Source organism: Ambystoma mexicanum, chromosome 4p, assembly GCF_040938575.1.
Source record: "Ambystoma mexicanum isolate Mex_15411 chromosome 4p, UKY_AmexF1_1, whole genome shotgun sequence".
Classification (NCBI taxonomy): Eukaryota; Metazoa; Chordata; class Amphibia; order Caudata; family Ambystomatidae; genus Ambystoma; species Ambystoma mexicanum.
The window spans coordinates 560,547,841-560,568,813 of record NC_090927.1 but is presented as its reverse complement, the minus strand read 5'-3'; positions in this window follow the sequence as shown (position 1 = coordinate 560,568,813).

Sequence of the window (20,973 nt, the reverse complement as noted above, 5' to 3'; positions counted from 1 at the left end):
ACCCTCCACCAGGCCCCCACTCATGTCCCCCTGCACCCTCACCCCCCAGCATCCCAGGGGCACCCTCCACCATGCCCCCAACTCATGTCTCCCACCACCCCCACCCCCCAGCATCCAGGGGCACCCTCCAGCAGGCCCCCACTCATGTCACCCATCACCCCCACCCCCCAGCAGTGCAGGGCACCCTCCACCAGGCCCCCACTCATGTCTCCCACCACCCCCACCCCCCAGCAGTGCAGGGGCAGCCTCCACCAGGCCCCCACTCATGTCTCCCACCACCCCCACCCCCCAGCAGTGCAGGGGCAGCCTCCACCAAGCCCCACTCATGTCTCCCACCACCCCCACCCCCCAGCATCCAGGGACACCCTCCACCAGGCCCCCACACCTGTCTCCCACCACCCCCACCCCCCAGCAGTGCAGGGCTCCCTCCACCAGTCCCCCACACATGTCCCCCTGCACGCCCACCCCCCAGCATCCAGGGGCACCCTCCACCAGACCCCCACTCATGTCTCCCACCACCCCCACCCCCAGCATCCAGGGGCACCCTCCACCAGGCCACCACTCATGTCACCCATCACCCCCACCCCCCAGAATCCAAGGGCACCCTCCACCAGGCCCCAACTCATGTCTCCCACCACCCCCACCCCCCAGCAGTGCAGGGCCACCCTCCACCAGGCCCCCACACATGTCCCGCTGCACCCCCACCCCCCAGCATCCAGGAGCACCCTCCACCAGGCCCCCACTCATGCCTCCCATCACCCCCACCCCCCCAGCAGTGGAGGGGCAGCCTCCACCAGGCCCGCACTCATGTCTCCCACCACCCCCACCCCCCAGCATCCAGGGGCACCCTCCACCAGGCCACCACTCATGTCACCCATCACCCCCACCCCCCAGAATCCAAGGGCACCCTCCACCAGGCCCCAACTCATGTCTCCCACCACCCCCACCCCCCAGCAGTGCAGGGCACCCTCCACCAGGCCCCCACACATGTCCCGCTGCACCCCCACCCCCCAGCATCCAGGAGCCACCCTCCACCAGGCCCCCACTCATGCCTCCCATCACCCCCACCCCCCCAGCAGTGCAGGGGCAGCCTCCACCAGGCCCCCACTCATGTCCAACTCATGTCCCCCAGCACCCCCACCCCCAGCATCCAGGGGCACCCTCCACCAGGCCCCCACTCATGTCTCCCACCACCCCCACCCCCCAGCATCCAGGGGCACCCTCCACCAGGCCACCACTCATGTCACCCATCACCCCCACCCCCCAGCATCCAAGGGCACCTTCCACCAGGCACCCACTCATGTCTCCCACCACCCCCACCCCCCAGCAGTGCAGGGGCACCCTCCACCAGGCCCCCACTCATGTCCCCCTGCACCCTCACCCCCCAGCATCCAGGGGCACCCTCCACCATGCCCCCACTCATGTCTCCCACCACCCCCACCCCCAGCATCCAGGGGCACCCTCCAGCAGGCCCCCACTCATGTCACCCACCACCCCCACCCCCAGCAGTGCAGGGCACCCTCCACCAGGCCCCCACTCATGTCTCCCACCACCCCCACCCCCCAGCAGTGCATGGGGCACCCTCCACCAGGCCCCCACTCATGTCTCCCATCACCCTCACCCCCCAGCAGTGCAGGGGCAGCCTCCACCAGGCCCCCACTCATGTCTCCCACCACCCCCACCCCCCAGCAGTGTAGGGCAGCCTCCACCAGGCCCCCACTCATGTCTCCCACCACCCCCACCCCCCAGCATCCAGGGGCACCCTCCACCAGGCCCCCACACTTGTCTCCCACCACCCCCACCCCCCAGCAGTGCAGGGCACCCTCCACCAGGCCCCCACACATGTCCCCCTGCACCCCCACCCCCCGCATCCAGGGGCACCCTCCACCAGGCCCCCACTCATGTCCCCCTGCACCCTCACCCCCCAGCATCCAGGGGCACCCTCCACCATGCCCCCACACATGTCTCCCATCACCCTCACCCCCCAGCAGTGCAGGGGTAGCCTCCACCAGGCCCCCACTCATGTCTTCCACCACCCCCACACCCCAGCAGTGCAGGGTACCCTCCACCAGGCCCCCACACATGTCCCCCTGCACCCCCACCCCCCAGCATCCAGGGGCACCCTCCACCAGGCCCCCACTCATGCCTCCCATCACCCCCACCCCCCCAGCAGTGCAGGGGCAGCCTCCACCAGGCCCCCACTCATGTCTCCCACCACCCCCACCCTCCAGCAGTGCAGGGCACCCTCCACCAGGCCCCCACACATGTCCCCCTGCACCCCTACCCCCCAGCATCCAGGGGCACCTCCACCAGGCCCCCACTCATGTCTCCCACCACCCCCACCCCCCAGCAGTGCAGGGGCAGCCTCCACCATGCCCCCACTCATGTCCAAACACAGGTCCCCCAGCACCCCCACCCACCAGCATCCAGGGGCACCCTCCACCAGGCCCCCACTCATGTCTCCCACCACCCCCCACCCCCCAGCATCCAGGAGCACCCTCCACCAGGCTCCCACTCATGTCACCCATCACCCCCACCCCCAGCATCCAAGGGCAGACCCAACCAGGCCCCCACCAGGCCCCCACTCATGTCCCCCTGCATCCCCACCCACCAGCAGTGCAGGGCACCCTCCACCAGGCCCCCACACATGTCCCCCTGCACCCCCACCCCCCAGCAGTGCAGGGCACCCTCCACCAGGCCCCCACTCATGTCTCCCACCACCCCCACCCCCCAGCATCCAGGGGCAATCTCCACCAGGCCCCCCACACATGTCTCCCACCACCCTCACCCCCCAGCAGTGCAGGGCACCCTCCACCAGGCCCCCACACATGTCTCCCACCACCTCCACCCCCCAGCAGTGCAGGGCACCCTCCACCAGGTCCCCACACATGTCCCCCTGCACCCCCACCCACCAGCATCCAGGGGCACCCTCCACCAGGCCCCCACTCATGTCTCCCACCAGGCCCCCACACATGTCTCCCACCACCTCCACCCCCCAGCAGTGCAGGGCACCCTCCACCAGGTCCCCACACATGTCCCCCTGCACCCCCACCCACCAGCATCCAGGGGCACCCTCCACCAGGCCCCCACTCATGTCTCCCACCACCCCCACCCCCCAGCAGTGCAGGGGCAGCCTCCACCAGGCACCCACTCATGTCCTACTCATGTCCCCCAGCACTCCCACCCACCAGCATCCAGGGGGACCCTCCACCAGGCCCCCACTCATGTCACCCATCACCTCCACCCCCCAGCAGTGCAGGGCACCCTCCACCAGGCCCCCACTCATGTCTCCCAGCACCCCCACCCCCCAGCATCCAGGGGCTCCCTCCACCAGGCCCCCACACATGTCGCCCACCACCCCCACCCCCCAGCAGTGCAGGGGCAGCCTCCACCAGGCTCCCACTCATGTCTCCCACCACCATAGCTCTGAACTCACATGCTTTTGGCGGGTGTCACCCGCCTTGTAAAGGGCTGACCCACCCGCCAAGCCTCCAGCACGCCCATTCATTCGAATGGGCGTCTCACCCGCCAAAAACAAAATCGGGTGATTTCACCCGCCTTTGCAACACAAATGGTTGAGAGCTATGCCCACCACCCCCATCCGCCAGCAGTGCAGGGCACCCTCCACCAGGCCCCAACACATGTCCCCCTGCACCCCCACCCCCCAGCATCCAGGGGCACCCTCCACCAGGCCCCCACTTATGTCTCCCATCACCCCTACCCCCCAGCAGTGCAGGGGCAGCCTCCACCAGGCCCCCACTCATGTCTCCCACCACCCGCACCCCAGCATCCAGGGGCACCCTCCGCCAGGCCCCCACACAAGTCTCCCACCACCCCCACCCCCCAGCAGGGCAGGGAACCCTCCACCAGGCCCCCACACATGTCCCCCTGCACCCCCACCCCCCAGAATCCAGGGGCACCCTCCACCAGGCCCCCACTCATGTCTCCCACCACCCCCACCCCCCAGCATCCAGGGGCAATCTCCACCAGGCCCCCACACATGTCTCCCACCACCCTCACCCCCCAGCAGTGCAGGGCACCCTCCACCAGGCCCCCACACATGTCTCCCACCACCTCCACCCCCCAGCAGTGCAGGGCACCCTCCACCAGGTCCCCACACATGTCCCCCTGCACCCCCACCCACCAGCATCCAGGGGCACCCTCCACCAGGCCCCCACTCATGTCTCCCACCAGGCCCCCACACATGTCTCCCACCACCTCCACCCCCCAGCAGTGCAGGGCACCCTCCACCAGGTCCCCACACATGTCCCCCTGCACCCCCACCCACCAGCATCCAGGGGCACCCTCCACCAGGCCCCCACTCATGTCTCCCACCACCCCTACCCCCCAGCAGTGCAGGGGCAGCCTCCACCAGGCACCCACTCATGTCCTACTCATGTCCCCCAGCACTCCCACCCACCAGCATCCAGGGGGACCCTCCACCATGCCCCCACTCATGTCACCCATCACCTCCACCCCCCAGCAGTGCAGGGCACCCTCCACCAGGCCCCCACTCATGTCTCCCAGCACCCCCACCCCCCAGCATCCAGGGGCTCCCTCCACCAGGCCCCCACACATGTCGCCCACCACCCCCACCCCCCAGCAGTGCAGGGGCAGCCTCCACCAGGCTCCCACTCATGTCTCCCACCACCATAGCTCTGAACTCACATGCTTTTGGCGGGTGTCACCCGCCTTGTAAAGGGCTGACTCACCCGCCAAGCCTCCAGCACGCCCATTCATTCGAATGGGCGCCTCACCCGCCAAAAACAAAATCGGGTGATTTCACCCGCCTTTGCAACACAAATGGTTGAGAGCTATGCCCACCACCCCCACCCGCCAGCAGTGCAGGGCACCCTCCACCAGGCCCCAACACATGTCCCCCTGCACCCCCACCCCCCAGCATCCAGGGGCACCCTCCACCAGGCCCCCACTTATGTCTCCCATCACCCCTACCCCCCAGCAGTGCAGGGGCAGCCTCCACCAGGCCCCCATTCATGTCTCCCACCACCCGCACCCCAGCATCCAGGGGCACCCTCCGCCAGGCCCCCACACAAGTCTCCCACCACCCCCACCCCCCAGCAGTGCAGGGCACCCTCCACCAGGCCCCCACACATGTCCCCCTGCATCCCCACCCCCCAGCATCCAGGGGCACCCTCCACCAGGCCCCCACTCATGTCCCCCTGCACCCCCACCCCCCAGAATCCAGGGGCACCCTCCACCAGGCCCCCACTCATGTCTTCCACCACTCCCACCCCCCAGCAGGGCAGGGAACCCTCCACCAGGCCCCCACACATGTCCCCCTGCACCCCCACCCCCCCAGCATCCAGGGGCACCCTCCACCAGGCCCCCACTCATGTCTCCTACCACCCCCACCCCCCAGCAGTGCAGGGCACCCTCCACCAGGCCCCCACACATGTCCCCCTGCACCCCCACCCTCAAGCATCCAGGGGCACCCTCAACAGGCCCCCACTCATGTCTGCCACCACCCCCACCCCCCAGCAGTGCAGGGGCAGCCTCCACCAGGCCCCCACTCATGTCCAACTCATGTCCACCAGCTCCCCCACCCACCAGCATCCAGGGGCACCCTCCACCAGGCCACCACTCATGTCTCCCATCACCCCCACTCCCCAGCAGTGCAGGGGCAGCCTCCACCAGGCCCCTACTCATGTCCAACTCATGTCCACCAGCACCCCCACCCAGCAGCATCCAGGCGCACCCTCCACCAGGCCCCTACTCATGTCTCCCACCACCCTCATCCCCCAGCATCCAGGGGTACCCTCCACCAGGCCCCCACTCAGGTCTCCCATCACCCCCACCCCCCAGCAGTGCAGGGGCAGCCTCCACCAGGCCCCCACTCATGTCTCCCACCACCCCCACCCCCCAGCATCCAGGGGCACCCTCCACCAGGCCCCCACTCATGTCTCCCACCACCCCCACCCCCCAGCAGTGCAGGGCACCCTCCACCAGGCCCCCACACATGTCCCCCTGGACCCCCACCCCGCAGCATCCAGGGGCACCCTCCACCAGGCCCCCACTCATGTCTCCCACCACCCCCACCCCCCAGCAGTGCAGGGGCAGCCTCCACCAGCCCCCACTCATGTCCAACTCATGTCCCCCAGCACCCCCACCCACCAGCATCCATGGGCACCCTCCACCAGGCCCCCACTCATGTCTCCCACCACCCCCACCCCCCCAGCATCCAGGGGCACCCTCCACCAGGCCCCCACTCATGTCTCCCACCACCCCCACCCCCCAGCAGTGCAAGGGCAGCCTCCACCAGGCCCCCACTCATGTCTCCCTTCACCCCCACCCCCCAGCAGTGCAGGGTCAGCCTCCACCAGGCCCCCACTCATGTCTCCCACCACCCCCACCCCCCAGCATCCAGGGGCACCCTCCACCAGGCCCCCACTCATGTCTCCCAGCACCCCCACCCCCAGCAGTGCAGGAGCAGCCTCCACCAGGCCCCCACTCATGTCCAAATCATTTCCCCCAGCACCCCCACCCACCAGCATCCAGGGGCAACCGCCACCAGGCCCCCACTCATGTCTCCCACCACCCCACCCCCCAGCATCCAGGGGCACCCTCCACCAGGCCCCCACACATGTCTCCCACCACCCCCACCCCCCAGCAGTGCAGGGCACCCTCCACCAGGCCCCCACTCATGTCCCCCTGCACCCCCACCCCCCGGCATCCAGGGGCACCCTCCACCAGGCCCCCACACATGTCTCCCACCACCCCCACCCCCCAGCAGTGCAGGGGTAGCCTCCACCAGGCCCCCACTCATGTCTCCCACCACCCCCACCCCCCAGCAATGCAGGGCACCCTCCACCAGGCCCCCACACATGTACCCCTGCACACCCACACCCCAGCATTCAGGGGCACCCTCCACCAGGCCCCCACTCATGTCTCCCATCACCCCAACCCCCAGCAGTGCAGGGGCAGCCTCCACCAGGCCCCCACTCATGTCTCCCACCACCCCCACCTCCCAGCAGTGCAGGGCACCCTCCACAAGGCCCCCGCACATTTCCCCCTGCACCCCCACCCCCAGCATCCATGGGCACCCTCCACCAGGCCCCCACTCATGTCTCCCACCACCCCACCCCCCAGCAGTGCAGGGGCAGCCTCCACCAAGCCCCCACTCATGTCCAACTCATGTCCCCCAGCACCCCAATCCACCAGCATCCAGGGGCACCCTCCACCAGGCCCCCACTCATGTCTCCCACCACCCCCACCCCCCCAGCATCCAGGGGCACCCTCCACCAGGCCCCCACACATGTCTCCCACCACCCCCACCCCCAGCAGTGCAGGGCACCCTCCACCAGGCCCCCACACATGTCTCCCACCACCCCCACCCCCCAGCAGTGCAGGGCACCCTCCACCAGGCCCCCACACATGTCCCCCTGCACCCCCACCCCCCAGCATCCAGGGGCACCCTCCACCAGGCCCCCACTCATGTCTCCCACCACCCCCACCCCCCAGCAGTGCAGGGGCAGCCTCCACCAGGCCCCCACTCATGTCCAACTCATGTCCCCCAGCACCCCCACCCACCAGCATCCAGGGGCACCCTCCACTAGGCCCCCACTCATGTCGCCCACCAACCCCACCCCCCAGCATCCAGGGGCAACCTCCACCAGGCCCCCACTCATGTCACCCATCACCCGAACCCCCCAGCAGTGCAGGGCGTCCTCCACCAGGCCCCCACTCATGTCTCCCACCACCCCCAACCCCCAGCATCCAGGGGCACCCTCCACCAGCCCCCCACACATGTCTCCCACCACCCCCACCCCCCAGCAGTGCAAGGGAAGCCTCCACCAGGCTCCCACTCATGTCTCCCACTACCCCCACCCCCCAGCAGTGCAGGGCACCCTCCACCAGGCCCCCACACATGTCCCCCTGCACCCCCACCCCCCAGCATCAGGGGCACCCCCCACCAGGCCCCCACTCATGTCTCCCATCACCCCCAGCCCCCAGCAGTGCAGGGGCAGCCTCCACCAGGCCCCCACTCATGTCTCCCACCACCCCCACCCCCCAGCATCCAGGGGCCCCCTCCACCAGGCCCCCACACATGTCTCCCACCAGCCCCACCCCCCAGCAGTGCATGGCACCCTCCACCAGGCCCCCACACTTGTCCACCTGCACCCCCAACCCCCGGCATCCAGGGCCACCCTCCACCAGGCCCCCACTCATGTCCCCCTGCACCCCCACCCCCCAGCATCCAGGGGCACCCTCCACCAGGCCCCCACACATGTCTCCCACCAGCCCCACGCCCCAGCAGTGCAGGGCACCCTCCACCAGGCCCCCACACATGTCCCCCTGCACCCCCACCCCCCAGCAGTGCAGAGCACCCTCCACTAGGCCCCCACACATGTCTCCCACCACCACCACCCCCCAGCAGTGCAGGGGCAGCCTCCACCAGGCCCCCACTCATGCCCCCCAGCAACCCCACCCCCCAGCAGTGCAGGGCACCCTCCACCAGGCCCCCACTCATGTCACCCATCACCCCCACCCCCCAGCATGCAGGGCACCCTCCACCAGGCCCCCACTCATGTCTCCCACCACCCCCACCCCCAGCATCCAGGGGCACCCTCCACAGGCCCCACACATGTCTCCCACCACCCCCACCCCCCAGCAGTGCAGGGCACCCTCCACCAGGCCCCCACTCATGTCCCCCTGCACCCCCACCCCCCGGCATCCAGGGGCACCCTCCACCAGGCCCCCACACATGTCTCCCACCACCCCCACCCCCCAGCAGTGCAGGGGTAGCCTCCACCAGGCCCCCACTCATGTCTCCCACCACCCCCACCCCCCAGCAGTGCAGGGCACCCTCCACCAGGCCCCCACACATGTACCCTTGCACACCCACACCCCAGCATCCAGGGGCACCCTCCACCAGGCCCCCACTCATGTCTCCCATCACCCCAACCCCCAGCAGTGCAGGGGCAGCCTCCACCAGGCCCCCACTCATGTCTCCCACCACCCCCACCTCCCAGCAGTGCAGGGCACCCTCCACAAGGCCCCCACACATTTCCCCCTGCACCCCCAACCCCAGCATCCAGGGGCACCCTCCACCAGGCCCCCACTCATGTCTCCCACCACCCCAACCCCCAGCAGTGCAGGGGCAGCCTCCACCAAGCCCCCACTCATGTCCAACTCATGTCCCCCAGCACCCCAATCCACCAGCATCCAGGGGCACCCTCCACCAGGCCCCCACTCATGTCTCCCACCACCCCCACCCCCCCAGCATCCAGGGGCACCCTCCACCAGGCCCCCACACATGTCTCCCACCACCCCCACCCCCCAGCAGTGCAGGGCACCCTCCACCAGGCCCCCACACATGTCTCCCACCACCCCCACCCCCAGCAGTGCAGGGCACCCTCCACCAGGCCCCCACACATGTCCCTCTGCACCCCCACCCCCCAGCATCCAGGGGCACCCTCCACCAGGCCCCCACTCATGTCTTCCACCACCCCCACCCCCCAGCAGTGCAGGGGCAGCCTCCACCAGGCCCCCACTCATGTCCAACTCATGTCCCCCAGCACCCTCACCCACCAGCATCCAGGGGCACCCTCCACTAGGCCCCCACTCATGTCGCCCCCAACCAACCCCACCCCCAGCATCCAGGGGCAACCTCCACCAGGCCCCCACTCATGTCACCCATCACCCGAACCCCCCAGCAGTGCAGGGCACCCTCCACCAGGCCCCCACTCATGTCTCCCACCACCCCCACCCCCCAGCATCCAGGGGCACCCTCCACCAGCCCCCCACACATGTCTCCCACCACCCCCACCCCCCAGCAGTGCAAGGGCAGCCTCCACCAGGCTCCCACTCATGTCTCCCACTACCCCCACCCCCCAGCAGTGCAGGGCACCCTCCACCAGGCCCCCACACATGTCCCCCTGCACCCCCACCCCCCAGCATCAGGGGCACCCCCCACCAGGCCCCCACTCATGTCTCCCATCACCCTCAGCCCCCAGCAGTGCAGGGGCAGCCTCCACCAGGCCCCCACTCATGTCTCCCACCACCCCCACCCCCCAGCATCCAGGGGCACCCTCCACCAGGCCCCCACACATGTCTCCCACCAGCCCCACCCCCCAGCAGTGCATGGCACCCTCCACCAGGCCCCCACACTTGTCCACCTGCACCCTCAAACCTCAGCATCCAGGGGCACCCTCCACCAGGCCCCCACTCATGTCCCCCTGCACCCCCACCCCCCAGCATCCAGGGGCACCCTCCACCAGGCCCCCACACATGTGTCCCACCAGCCCCACGCCCCAGCAGTGCAGGGCACCCTCCACCAGGCCCCCACACATGTCCCCCTGCACCCCCACCCCCCAGCAGTGCAGAGCACCCTCCACTAGGCCCCCACACATGTCTCCCACCACCACCACCCCCCAGCAGTGCAGGGGCAGCCTCCACCAGGCCCCCACTCATGCCCCCCAGCAACCCCACCCCCCAGCAGTGCAGGACACCCTCCACCAGGCCCCCACACATGTCTCCCACCACCCCCACCCCCCAGCAGTGCAGGGGCAGCCTCCACCAGGCCCCCACTCATGTCCAACTCATGTCCCCCAGCACCCCCACCCACCAGCATCAAGGGGCACCCTCCACCAGGCCCCCACTCATGTCTCCCACCACCCCCACCCCCAGCATGCAGGGGCACCCTCCACCAGGCCCCCACTCATGTCACCCATCACCCCCACCCCGCAGCAGTGCAAGGCACCCTCCACCAGGCCCCTACTCATGTCTCCCACCACCCCCACCCCCCAGCATCCAGGGGCACACTCCACCAGGCCCAAACACATGTCTTCCACCACCCCCACCCCCCAGCAGTGCAAGGGCAGCCTTCACCAGGCCCCCACTCATGTCTCCCACCACCCCCACCCCCCAGCAGTGCAGGGGCAGCCTCCACCATGCCCCCACTCATGTCCAACACAGGTCCCCCAGCACCCCCACCCACCAGCATCCAGGGGCACCCTCCACCAGGCCCCCACTCATGTCTCCCACCACCCCCACCCCCCAGCATCCAGGAGCACCCTCCACCAGGCTCCCACTCATGTCACCCATCACCCCCACCCCCCAGCATCCAAGGGCAGACCCAACCAGGCCCCCACCAGGCCCCCACTCATGTCCCCCTGCACCCCCACCCACCAGCAGTGCAGGGCACCCTCCACCAGGCCCCCACACATGTCCCCCTGCACCCCCACCCCCCAGCAGTGCAGGGCACCCTCCACCAGGCCCCCACTCATGTCTCCCACCACCCCCACCCCCCAGCATCCAGGGGCAATCTCCACCAGGCCCCCACACATGTCTCCCACCACCCTCACACCCCAGCAGTGCAGGGCACACTCCACCAGGCCCCCACACATGTCTCCCACCACCTCCACCCCCCAGCAGTGCAGGGCACCCTCCACCAGGTCCCCACACATGTCCCCCTGCACCCCACCCACCAGCATCCAGGGGCACCCTCCACCAGGCCCCCACTCATGTCTCCCACCAGGCCCCCACACATGTCTCCCACCACCTCCACCCCCCAGCAGTGCAGGGCACCCTCCACCAGGTCCCCACACATGTCCCCCTGCACCCCCACCCACCAGCATCCAGGGGCACCCTCCACCAGGCCCCCACTCATGTCTCCCACCACCCCCACCCCCCAGCAGTGCAGGGGCAGTCTCCACCAGGCACCCACTCATGTCCTACTCATGTCCCCCAGCACTCCCACCCACCAGCATCCAGGGGGACCCTCCACCAGGCCCCCACTCATGTCACCCATCACCTCCACCCCCCAGCAGTGCAGGGCACCCTCCACCAGGCCCCCACTCATGTCTCCCAGCACCCCCACCCCCCAGCATCCAGGGGCTCCCTCCACCAGGCCCCCACACATGTCGCCCACCACCCCCACCCCCCAGCAGTGCAGGGGCAGCCTCCACCAGGCTCCCACTCATGTCTCCCACCACCATAGCTCTGAACTCACATGCTTTTGGCGGGTGTCACCCGCCTTGTAAAGGGCTGACTCACCCGCCAAGCCTCCAGCACGCCCATTCATTCGAATGGGCGTCTCACCCGCCAAAAACAAAATCGGGTGATTTCACCCGCCTTTGCAACACAAATGGTTGAGAGCTATGCCCACCACCCCCATCCGCCAGCAGTGCAGGGCACCCTCCACCAGGCCCCAACACATGTCCCCCTGCACCCCCACCCCCCAGCATCCAGGGGCACCCTCCACCAGGCCCCCACTTATGTCTCCCATCACCCCTACCCCCCAGCAGTGCAGGGGCAGCCTCCACCAGGCCCCCACTCATGTCTCCCACCACCCGCACCCCAGCATCCAGGGGCACCCTCCGCCAGGCCCCCACACAAGTCTCCCACCACCCCCACCCCCCAGCAGTGCAGGGCACCCTCCACCAGGTCCCCACACATGTCCCCCTGCACCCCCACCCACCAGAATCCAGGGGCACCCTCCACCAGGCCCCCACTCATGCCTCCCATCACCCCCACCCCCCAGAATCCAGGGGCACCCTCCACCAGGCCCCCACTCATGTCTCCCACCACCCCCACCCCCCAGCATCCAGGGGCAATCTCCACCAGGCCCCCACACATGTCTCCCACCACCCTCACCCCCCAGCAGTGCAGGGCACCCTCCACCAGGCCCCCACACATGTCTCCCACCACCTCCACCCCCCAGCAGTGCAGGGCACCCTCCACCAGGTCCCCACACATGTCCCCCTGCACCCCCACCCACCAGCATCCAGGGGCACCCTCCACCAGGCCCCCACTCATGTCTCCCACCAGGCCCCCACACATGTCTCCCACCACCTCCACCCCCCAGCAGTGCAGGGCACCCTCCACCAGGTCCCCACACATGTCCCCCTGCACCCCCACCCACCAGCATCCAGGGGCACCCTCCACCAGGCCCCCACTCATGTCTCCCACCACCCCTACCCCCCAGCAGTGCAGGGGCAGCCTCCACCAGGCACCCACTCATGTCCTACTCATGTCCCCCAGCACTCCCACCCACCAGCATCCAGGGGGACCCTCCACCATGCCCCCACTCATGTCACCCATCACCTCCACCCCCCAGCAGTGCAGGGCACCCTCCACCAGGCCCCCACTCATGTCTCCCAGCACCCCCACCCCCCAGCATCCAGGGGCTCCCTCCACCAGGCCCCCACACATGTCGCCCACCACCCCCACCCCCCAGCAGTGCAGGGGCAGCCTCCACCAGGCTCCCACTCATGTCTCCCACCACCATAGCTCTGAACTCACATGCTTTTGGCGGGTGTCACCCGCCTTGTAAAGGGCTGACTCACCCGCCAAGCCTCCAGCACGCCCATTCATTCGAATGGGCGCCTCACCCGCCAAAAACAAAATCGGGTGATTTCACCCGCCTTTGCAACACAAATGGTTGAGAGCTATGCCCACCACCCCCACCCGCCAGCAGTGCAGGGCACCCTCCACCAGGCCCCAACACATGTCCCCCTGCACCCCCACCCCCCAGCATCCAGGGGCACCCTCCACCAGGCCCCCACTTATGTCTCCCATCACCCCTACCCCCCAGCAGTGCAGGGGCAGCCTCCACCAGGCCCCCACTCATGTCTCCCACCACCCGCACCCCAGCATCCAGGGGCACCCTCCGCCAGGCCCCCACACAAGTCTCCCACCACCCCCACCCCCCAGCAGTGCAGGGCACCCTCCACCAGGCCCCCACACATGTCCCCCTGCATCCCCACCCCCCAGCATCCAGGGGCACCCTCCACCAGGCCCCCACTCATGTCCCCCTGCACCCCCACCCCCCAGAATCCAGGGGCACCCTCCACCAGGCCCCCACTCATGTCTTCCACCACTCCCACCCCCCAGCAGGGCAGGGAACCCTCCACCAGGCCCCCACACATGTCCCCCTGCACCCCCACCCCCCCAGCATCCAGGGGCACCCTCCACCAGGCCCCCACTCATGTCTCCTACCACCCCCACCCCCCAGCAGTGCAGGGCACCCTCCACCAGGCCCCCACACATGTCCCCCTGCACCCCCACCCTCAAGCATCCAGGGGCACCCTCAACAGGCCCCCACTCATGTCTGCCACCACCCCCACCCCCCAGCAGTGCAGGGGCAGCCTCCACCAGGCCCCCACTCATGTCCAACTCATGTCCACCAGCTCCCCCACCCACCAGCATCCAGGGGCACCCTCCACCAGGCCACCACTCATGTCTCCCATCACCCCCACTCCCCAGCAGTGCAGGGGCAGCCTCCACCAGGCCCCTACTAATGTCCAACTCATGTCCACCAGCACCCCCACCCAGCAGCATCCAGGCGCACCCTCCACCAGGCCCCTACTCATGTCTCCCACCACCCTCATCCCCCAGCATCCAGGGGTACCCTCCACCAGGCCCCCACTCAGGTCTCCCATCACCCCCACCCCCCAGCAGTGCAGGGGCAGCCTCCACCAGGCCCCCACTCATGTCTCCCACCACCCCCACCCCCCAGCATCCAGGGGCACCCTCCACCAGGCCCCCACTCATGTCTCCCACCACCCCCACCCCCCAGCAGTGCAGGGCACCCTCCACCAGGCCCCCACACATGTCCCCCTGGACCCCCACCCCGCAGCATCCAGGGGCACCCTCCACCAGGCCCCCACTCATGTCTCCCACCACCCCCACCCCCCAGCAGTGCAGGGGCAGCCTCCACCAGCCCCCACTCATGTCCAACTCATGTCCCCCAGCACCCCCACCCACCAGCATCCATGGGCACCCTCCACCAGGCCCCCACTCATGTCTCCCACCACCCCCACCCCCCCAGCATCCAGGGGCACCCTCCACCAGGCCCCCACTCATGTCTCCCACCACCCCCACCCCCCAGCAGTGCAAGGGCAGCCTCCACCAGGCCCCCACTCATGTCTCCCTTCACCCCCACCCCCCAGCAGTGCAGGGTCAGCCTCCACCAGGCCCCCACTCATGTCTCCCACCACCCCCACCCCCCAGCATCCAGGGGCACCCTCCACCAGGCCCCCACTCATGTCTCCCAGCACCCCCACCCCCAGCAGTGCAGGAGCAGCCTCCACCAGGCCCCCACTCATGTCCAAATCATTTCCCCCAGCACCCCCACCCACCAGCATCCAGGGGCAACCGCCACCAGGCCCCCACTCATGTCTCCCACCACCCCACCCCCCAGCATCCAGGGGCACCCTCCACCAGGCCCCCACACATGTCTCCCACCACCCCCACCCCCCAGCAGTGCAGGGCACCCTCCACCAGGCCCCCACTCATGTCCCCCTGCACCCCCACCCCCCGGCATCCAGGGGCACCCTCCACCAGGCCCCCACACATGTCTCCCACCACCCCCACCCCCCAGCAGTGCAGGGGTAGCCTCCACCAGGCCCCCACTCATGTCTCCCACCACCCCCACCCCCCAGCAGTGCAGGGCACCCTCCACCAGGCCCCCACACATGTACCCCTGCACACCCACACCCCAGCATCCAGGGGCACCCTCCACCAGGCCCCCACTCATGTCTCCCATCACCCCAACCCCCAGCAGTGCAGGGGCAGCCTCCACCAGGCCCCCACTCATGTCTCCCACCACCCCCACCTCCCAGCAGTGCAGGGCACCCTCCACAAGGCCCCCACACATTTCCCCCTGCACCCCCACCCCCAGCATCCATGGGCACCCTCCACCATGCCTCCACTCATGTCTCCCACCACCCCACCCCCCAGCAGTGCAGGGGCAGCCTCCACCAAGCCCCCACTCATGTCCAACTCATGTCCCCCAGCACCCCAATCCACCAGCATCCAGGGGCATCCTCCACCAGGCCCCCACTCATGTCTCCCACCACCCCCACCCCCCCAGCATCCAGGGGCACCCTCCACCAGGCCCCCACACATGTCTCCCACCACCCCCACCCCCCAGCAGTGCAGGGCACCCTCCACCAGGCCCCCACACATGTCTCCCACCACCCCCACCCCCCAGCAGTGCAGGGCACCCTCCACCAGGCCCCCACACATGTCCCCCTGCACCCCCACCCCCCAGCATCCAGGGGCACCCTCCACCAGGCCCCCACTCATGTCTCCCACCACCCCCACCCCCCAGCAGTGCAGGGGCAGCCTCCACCAGGCCCCCACTCATGTCCAACTCATGTCCCCCAGCACCCCCACCCACCAGCATCCAGGGGCACCCTCCACTAGGCCCCCACTCATGTCGCCCACCAACCCCACCCCCCAGCATCCAGGGGCAACCTCCACCAGGCCCCCACTCATGTCACCCATCACCCGAACCCCCCAGCAGTGCAGGGCACCCTCCACCAGGCCCCCACTCATGTCTCCCACCACCCCCAACCCCCAGCATCCAGGGGCACCCTCCACCAGCCCCCCACACATGTCTCCCACCACCCCCACCCCCCAGCAGTGCAAGGGAAGCCTCCACCAGGCTCCCACTCATGTCTCCCACTACCCCCACCCCCCAGCAGTGCAGGGCACCCTCCACCAGGCCCCCACACATGTCCCCCTGCACCCCCACCCCCCCAGCATCAGGGGCACCCCCCACCAGGCCCCCACTCATGTCTCCCATCACCCCCAGCCCCCAGCAGTGCAGGGGCAGCCTCCACCAGGCCCCCACTCATGTCTCCCACCACCCCCACCCCCCAGCATCCAGGGGCCCCCTACACCAGGCCCCCACACATGTCTCCCACCAGCCCCACCCCCCAGCAGTGCATGGCACCCTCCACCAGGCCCCCACACTTGTCCACCTGCACCCCCAACCCCCGGCATCCAGGGGCACCCTCCACCAGGCCCCCACTCATGTCCCCCTGCACCCCCACCCCCCAGCATCCAGGGGCACCCTCCACCAGGCCCCCACACATGTCTCCCACCAGCCCCACGCCCCAGCAGTGCAGGGCACCCTCCACCAGGCCCCCACACATGTCCCCCTGCACCCCCACCCCCCAGCAGTGCAGAGCACCCTCCACTAGGCCCCCACACATGTCTCCCACCACCACCACCCCCCAGCAGTGCAGGGGCAGCCTCCACCAGGCCCCCACTCATGCCCCCCAGCAACCCCACCCCCCAGCAGTGCAGGGGCAGCCTCCACCAGGCCCCCACTCATGTCTCCCATCACCCCAACCCCCAGCAGTGCAGGGGCAGCCTCCACCAGGCCCCCACTCATGTCTCCCACCACCCCCACCTCCCAGCAGTGCAGGGCACCCTCCACAAGGCCCCCACACATTTCCCCCTGCACCCCCACCCCCAGCATCCAGGGGCACCCTTCACCAGGCCCCCACTCATGTCTCCCACCACCCCAACCCCCAGCAGTGCAGGGGCAGCCTCCACCAAGCCCCCACTCATGTCCAACTCATGTCCCCCAGCACCCCAATCCACCAGCATCCAGGGGCACCCTCCACCAGGCCCCCACTCATGTCTCCCACCACCCCCACCCCCCCAGGATCCAGGGGCACCCTCCACCAGGCCCCCACACATGTCTCCCACCACCCCACCCCCCAGAAGTGCAGGGCACCCTCCACCAGGCCCCCACACATGTCTCCCACCACCCCCACCCCCCAGCAGTGCAGGGCACCCTCCACCAGGCCCCCACACATGTCCCCCTGCACCCCCACCCCCCAGCATCCAGGGGCACCCTCCACCAGGCCCCCACTCATGTCTCCCACCACCCCCACCCCCCAGCAGTGCAGGGGCAGCCTCCACCAGGCCCCCACTCATGTCCAACTCATGTCCCCCACCACCCCCACCCACCAGCATCCAGGGGCACCCTCCACTAGGCCCCCACTCATGTCGCCCCCAACCAACCCCACCCCCAGCATCCAGGGGCAACCTCCACCAGGCCCCCACTCATGTCACCCATCACCCGAACCCCCCAGCAGTGCAGGGCACCCTCCACCAGGCCCCCACTCATGTCTCCCACCACCCCCACCCCCCAGCATCCAGGGGCACCCTCCACCAGCCCCCCATACATGTCTCCCACCACCCCCACCCCCCAGCAGTGCAAGGGCAGCCTCCACCAGGCTCCCACTCATGTCTCCCACTACCCCCACCCCCCAGCAGTGCAGGGCACCCTCCACCAGGCCCCCACACATGTCCCCCTGCACCCCCACCCCCCAGCATCAGGGGCACCCCCCACCAGGCCCCCACTCATGTCTCCCATCACCCCCAGCCCCCAGCAGTGCAGGGGCAGCCTCCACCAGGCCCCCACTCATGTCTCCCACCACCCCCACCCCCCAGCATCCAGGGGCACCCTCCACCAGGCCCCCACACATGTCTCCCACCAGCCCCACCCCCCAGCAGTGCATGGCACCCTCCACCAGGCCCCCACACTTGTCCACCTGCACCCTCAAACCTCAGCATCCAGGGGCACCCTCCACCAGGCCCCCACTCATGTCCCCCTGCACCCCCACCCCCCAGCAACCAGGGGCACCCTCCACCAGGCCCCCACACATGTCTCCCACCAGCCCCACGCCCCAGCAGTGCAGGGCACCCTCCACCAGGCCCCCACACATGTCCCCCTGCACCCCCACCCCCCAGCAGTGCAGAGCACCCTCCACTAGGCCCCCACACATGTCTCCCACCACCACCACCCCCCAGCAGTGCAGGGGCAGCCTCCACCAGGCCCCCACTCATGCCCCCCAGCAACCCCACCCCCCAGCAGTGCAGGACACCCTCCACCAGGCCCCCACACATGTCTCCCACCACCCCCACCCCCCAGCAGTGCAGGGGCAGCCTCCACCAGGCCCCCACTCATGTCCAACTCATGTCCCCCAGCACCCCCACCCACCAGCATCCAGGGGCACCCTCCACCAGGCCCCCACTCATGTCTCCCACCACCCCCACCCCCAGCATGCAGGGGCACCCTCCACCAGGCCCCCACTCATGTCACCCATCACCCCCACCCCGCAGCAGTGCAAGGCACCCTCCACCAGGCCCCTACTCATGTCTCCCACCACCCCCACCCCCCAGCATCCAGGGGCACACTCCACCAGGCCCAAACACATGTCTTCCACCACCCCCACCCCCCAGCAGTGCAAGGGCAGCCTTCACCAGGCCCCCACTCATGTCTCCCACCACCCCCACCCCCCAGCAGTGCAGGGCACCTTCCACCAGGCCCCCACACATGTCCCCCTGCACCCCCGCCCCCCAGCATCCAGGGGCACCCTCCACCAGGCCCCCACTCATGTCTCCCATCACTCCCACCCCCCAGCATCCAGGGGCACCCTCCACCAGGCCCCCACACATGTCTCCCACCACCCCCACCCCCCAGCAGTGCAGGGGCAGCCTCCACCAGGCCCCCACTCATGTCTCCCACCACCCCCACCCCCAGCAGTGCAGGGGCAGCCTTCACCAGGCCCCCACTCATGTCTCCCACCACCGCCACCCCCCAGCATCCAGGGGCACCCTCCACCAGGCCCCCACTCATGTCACCCATCACCCCCACCCCCCAGCATCCAGGGGCACCCTCCACCAGGCCCCCACTCATGTCTCCCACCACCCCCACCCCCGAGCAGTGCAGGGGCAGCCTCCACCAGGCCCCCACTCATGTCCAACTCATGTGCATCAGCACCCCCACCCACCAGCATCCAGGGGCACCCTCCACCAGGCCCCCACACATGTCTCCCACCACCCCCACCCACCAGCATCCAGGGGCACTGTTAGGGAGAATTCTCTGTTTAGGCTGAATTTCCTAACCTAGTGAGTCTCCCAGCAGCTTTGCTGGATTTCTGGAGTTTGTTTTTTTCCATCCTGCCAAGAGTGAGACTCTTTTCCTCCCACTCTTGGACATGAATGTGTGTAATTCCTTTGAATGTCAATGTTTTCCATGGGCTATGGGGTCTTTTACTCCATAGGGTCTCCTATGTTTTTCTAAGTGTGTTACACCGCACCCTACGTGCCGTAACACTGGGGCGTCCTAGCGGACCTCCACCATAGACTCCATACCCGGGGACTGACTACTGTCTCCCCGGGCATGTAAAGTCACCATTGGCTTTACTAGACCTAAATTTACTAACAGAACTAGGACAAACCATCTTATTGTGGACATACTCGTAGGGGTAATTCGATTACTCCTAGATCTGTTATTCGAGGGGGCACTGTCCCGTCCCCCCTCGTCGAGTTTTGGCTGGTGGCAGTGGAAACTACTTGTTATGTTCGACCCAGAACATAACCCTATGGGATTCGTCCCATTGTTAGAGATTGATACTTTTCCTCGTTAATCTCTAACGTACCACCGGTCTGCTTGTCTTAAATAAGTTTATCGGATGGTATTTTCTGCCAGAACTCGGTTTTTAAAATGGCATCTGTGTTCGTCTCTGTGACTCCTAAACCAAAGGTTGAGCCCTTTGTTCCACTTTTGGCGCGCCTCTGTACAGAGACCCTCCAAAGTGGAGCCATTCTGTCTGGGTTTCCACAGGGGTATCGGAGGGGGTTTAGACACCCTGGACCGAGTTGCCGTGCCAACTCCGGTCGCACTCTGGTGTGATTGGCCCAAGTGGTGAGCCTCCCCACTCACCACTTAGCATGTGTTGATTGACAGCTAGGCTGAATGAATGGGGGTTTTCTGCATAAAAGCAGGGCTTTTGGGACTGGATCTTCAGAAGTCACCACAGGACCTAAGAATCCAACGAGGGTAACGCTGAGCCGACCTGCACGACGACACCTCCGGTGGAGCCCTGCGGAACCGACTCACCACTTCCCGACGACAGAGGAGATCTCCCTGCCAGAGAGTCTCTTCCCCTGACTGGTGGGAACAACCAGTCCCCTTTGCTTTTTCTTCGCCTCAGGACGCAGTGGTCGAATTGCCCGTGCAGAGCACCTCGGCAACCGGATATCCACTACCCCTGTACAGCGACCAAAAGGTGGTGCCTTGTGATGGAGCACTCCACGGCTGGTCTCTTCCCTGGTGGTGCACCGGACTTCACTTTTCTTCGACGACGAGATCATCTCTACTCTTGGCAAAGACCCGACGTGCATCCACCACCAGGAACAACT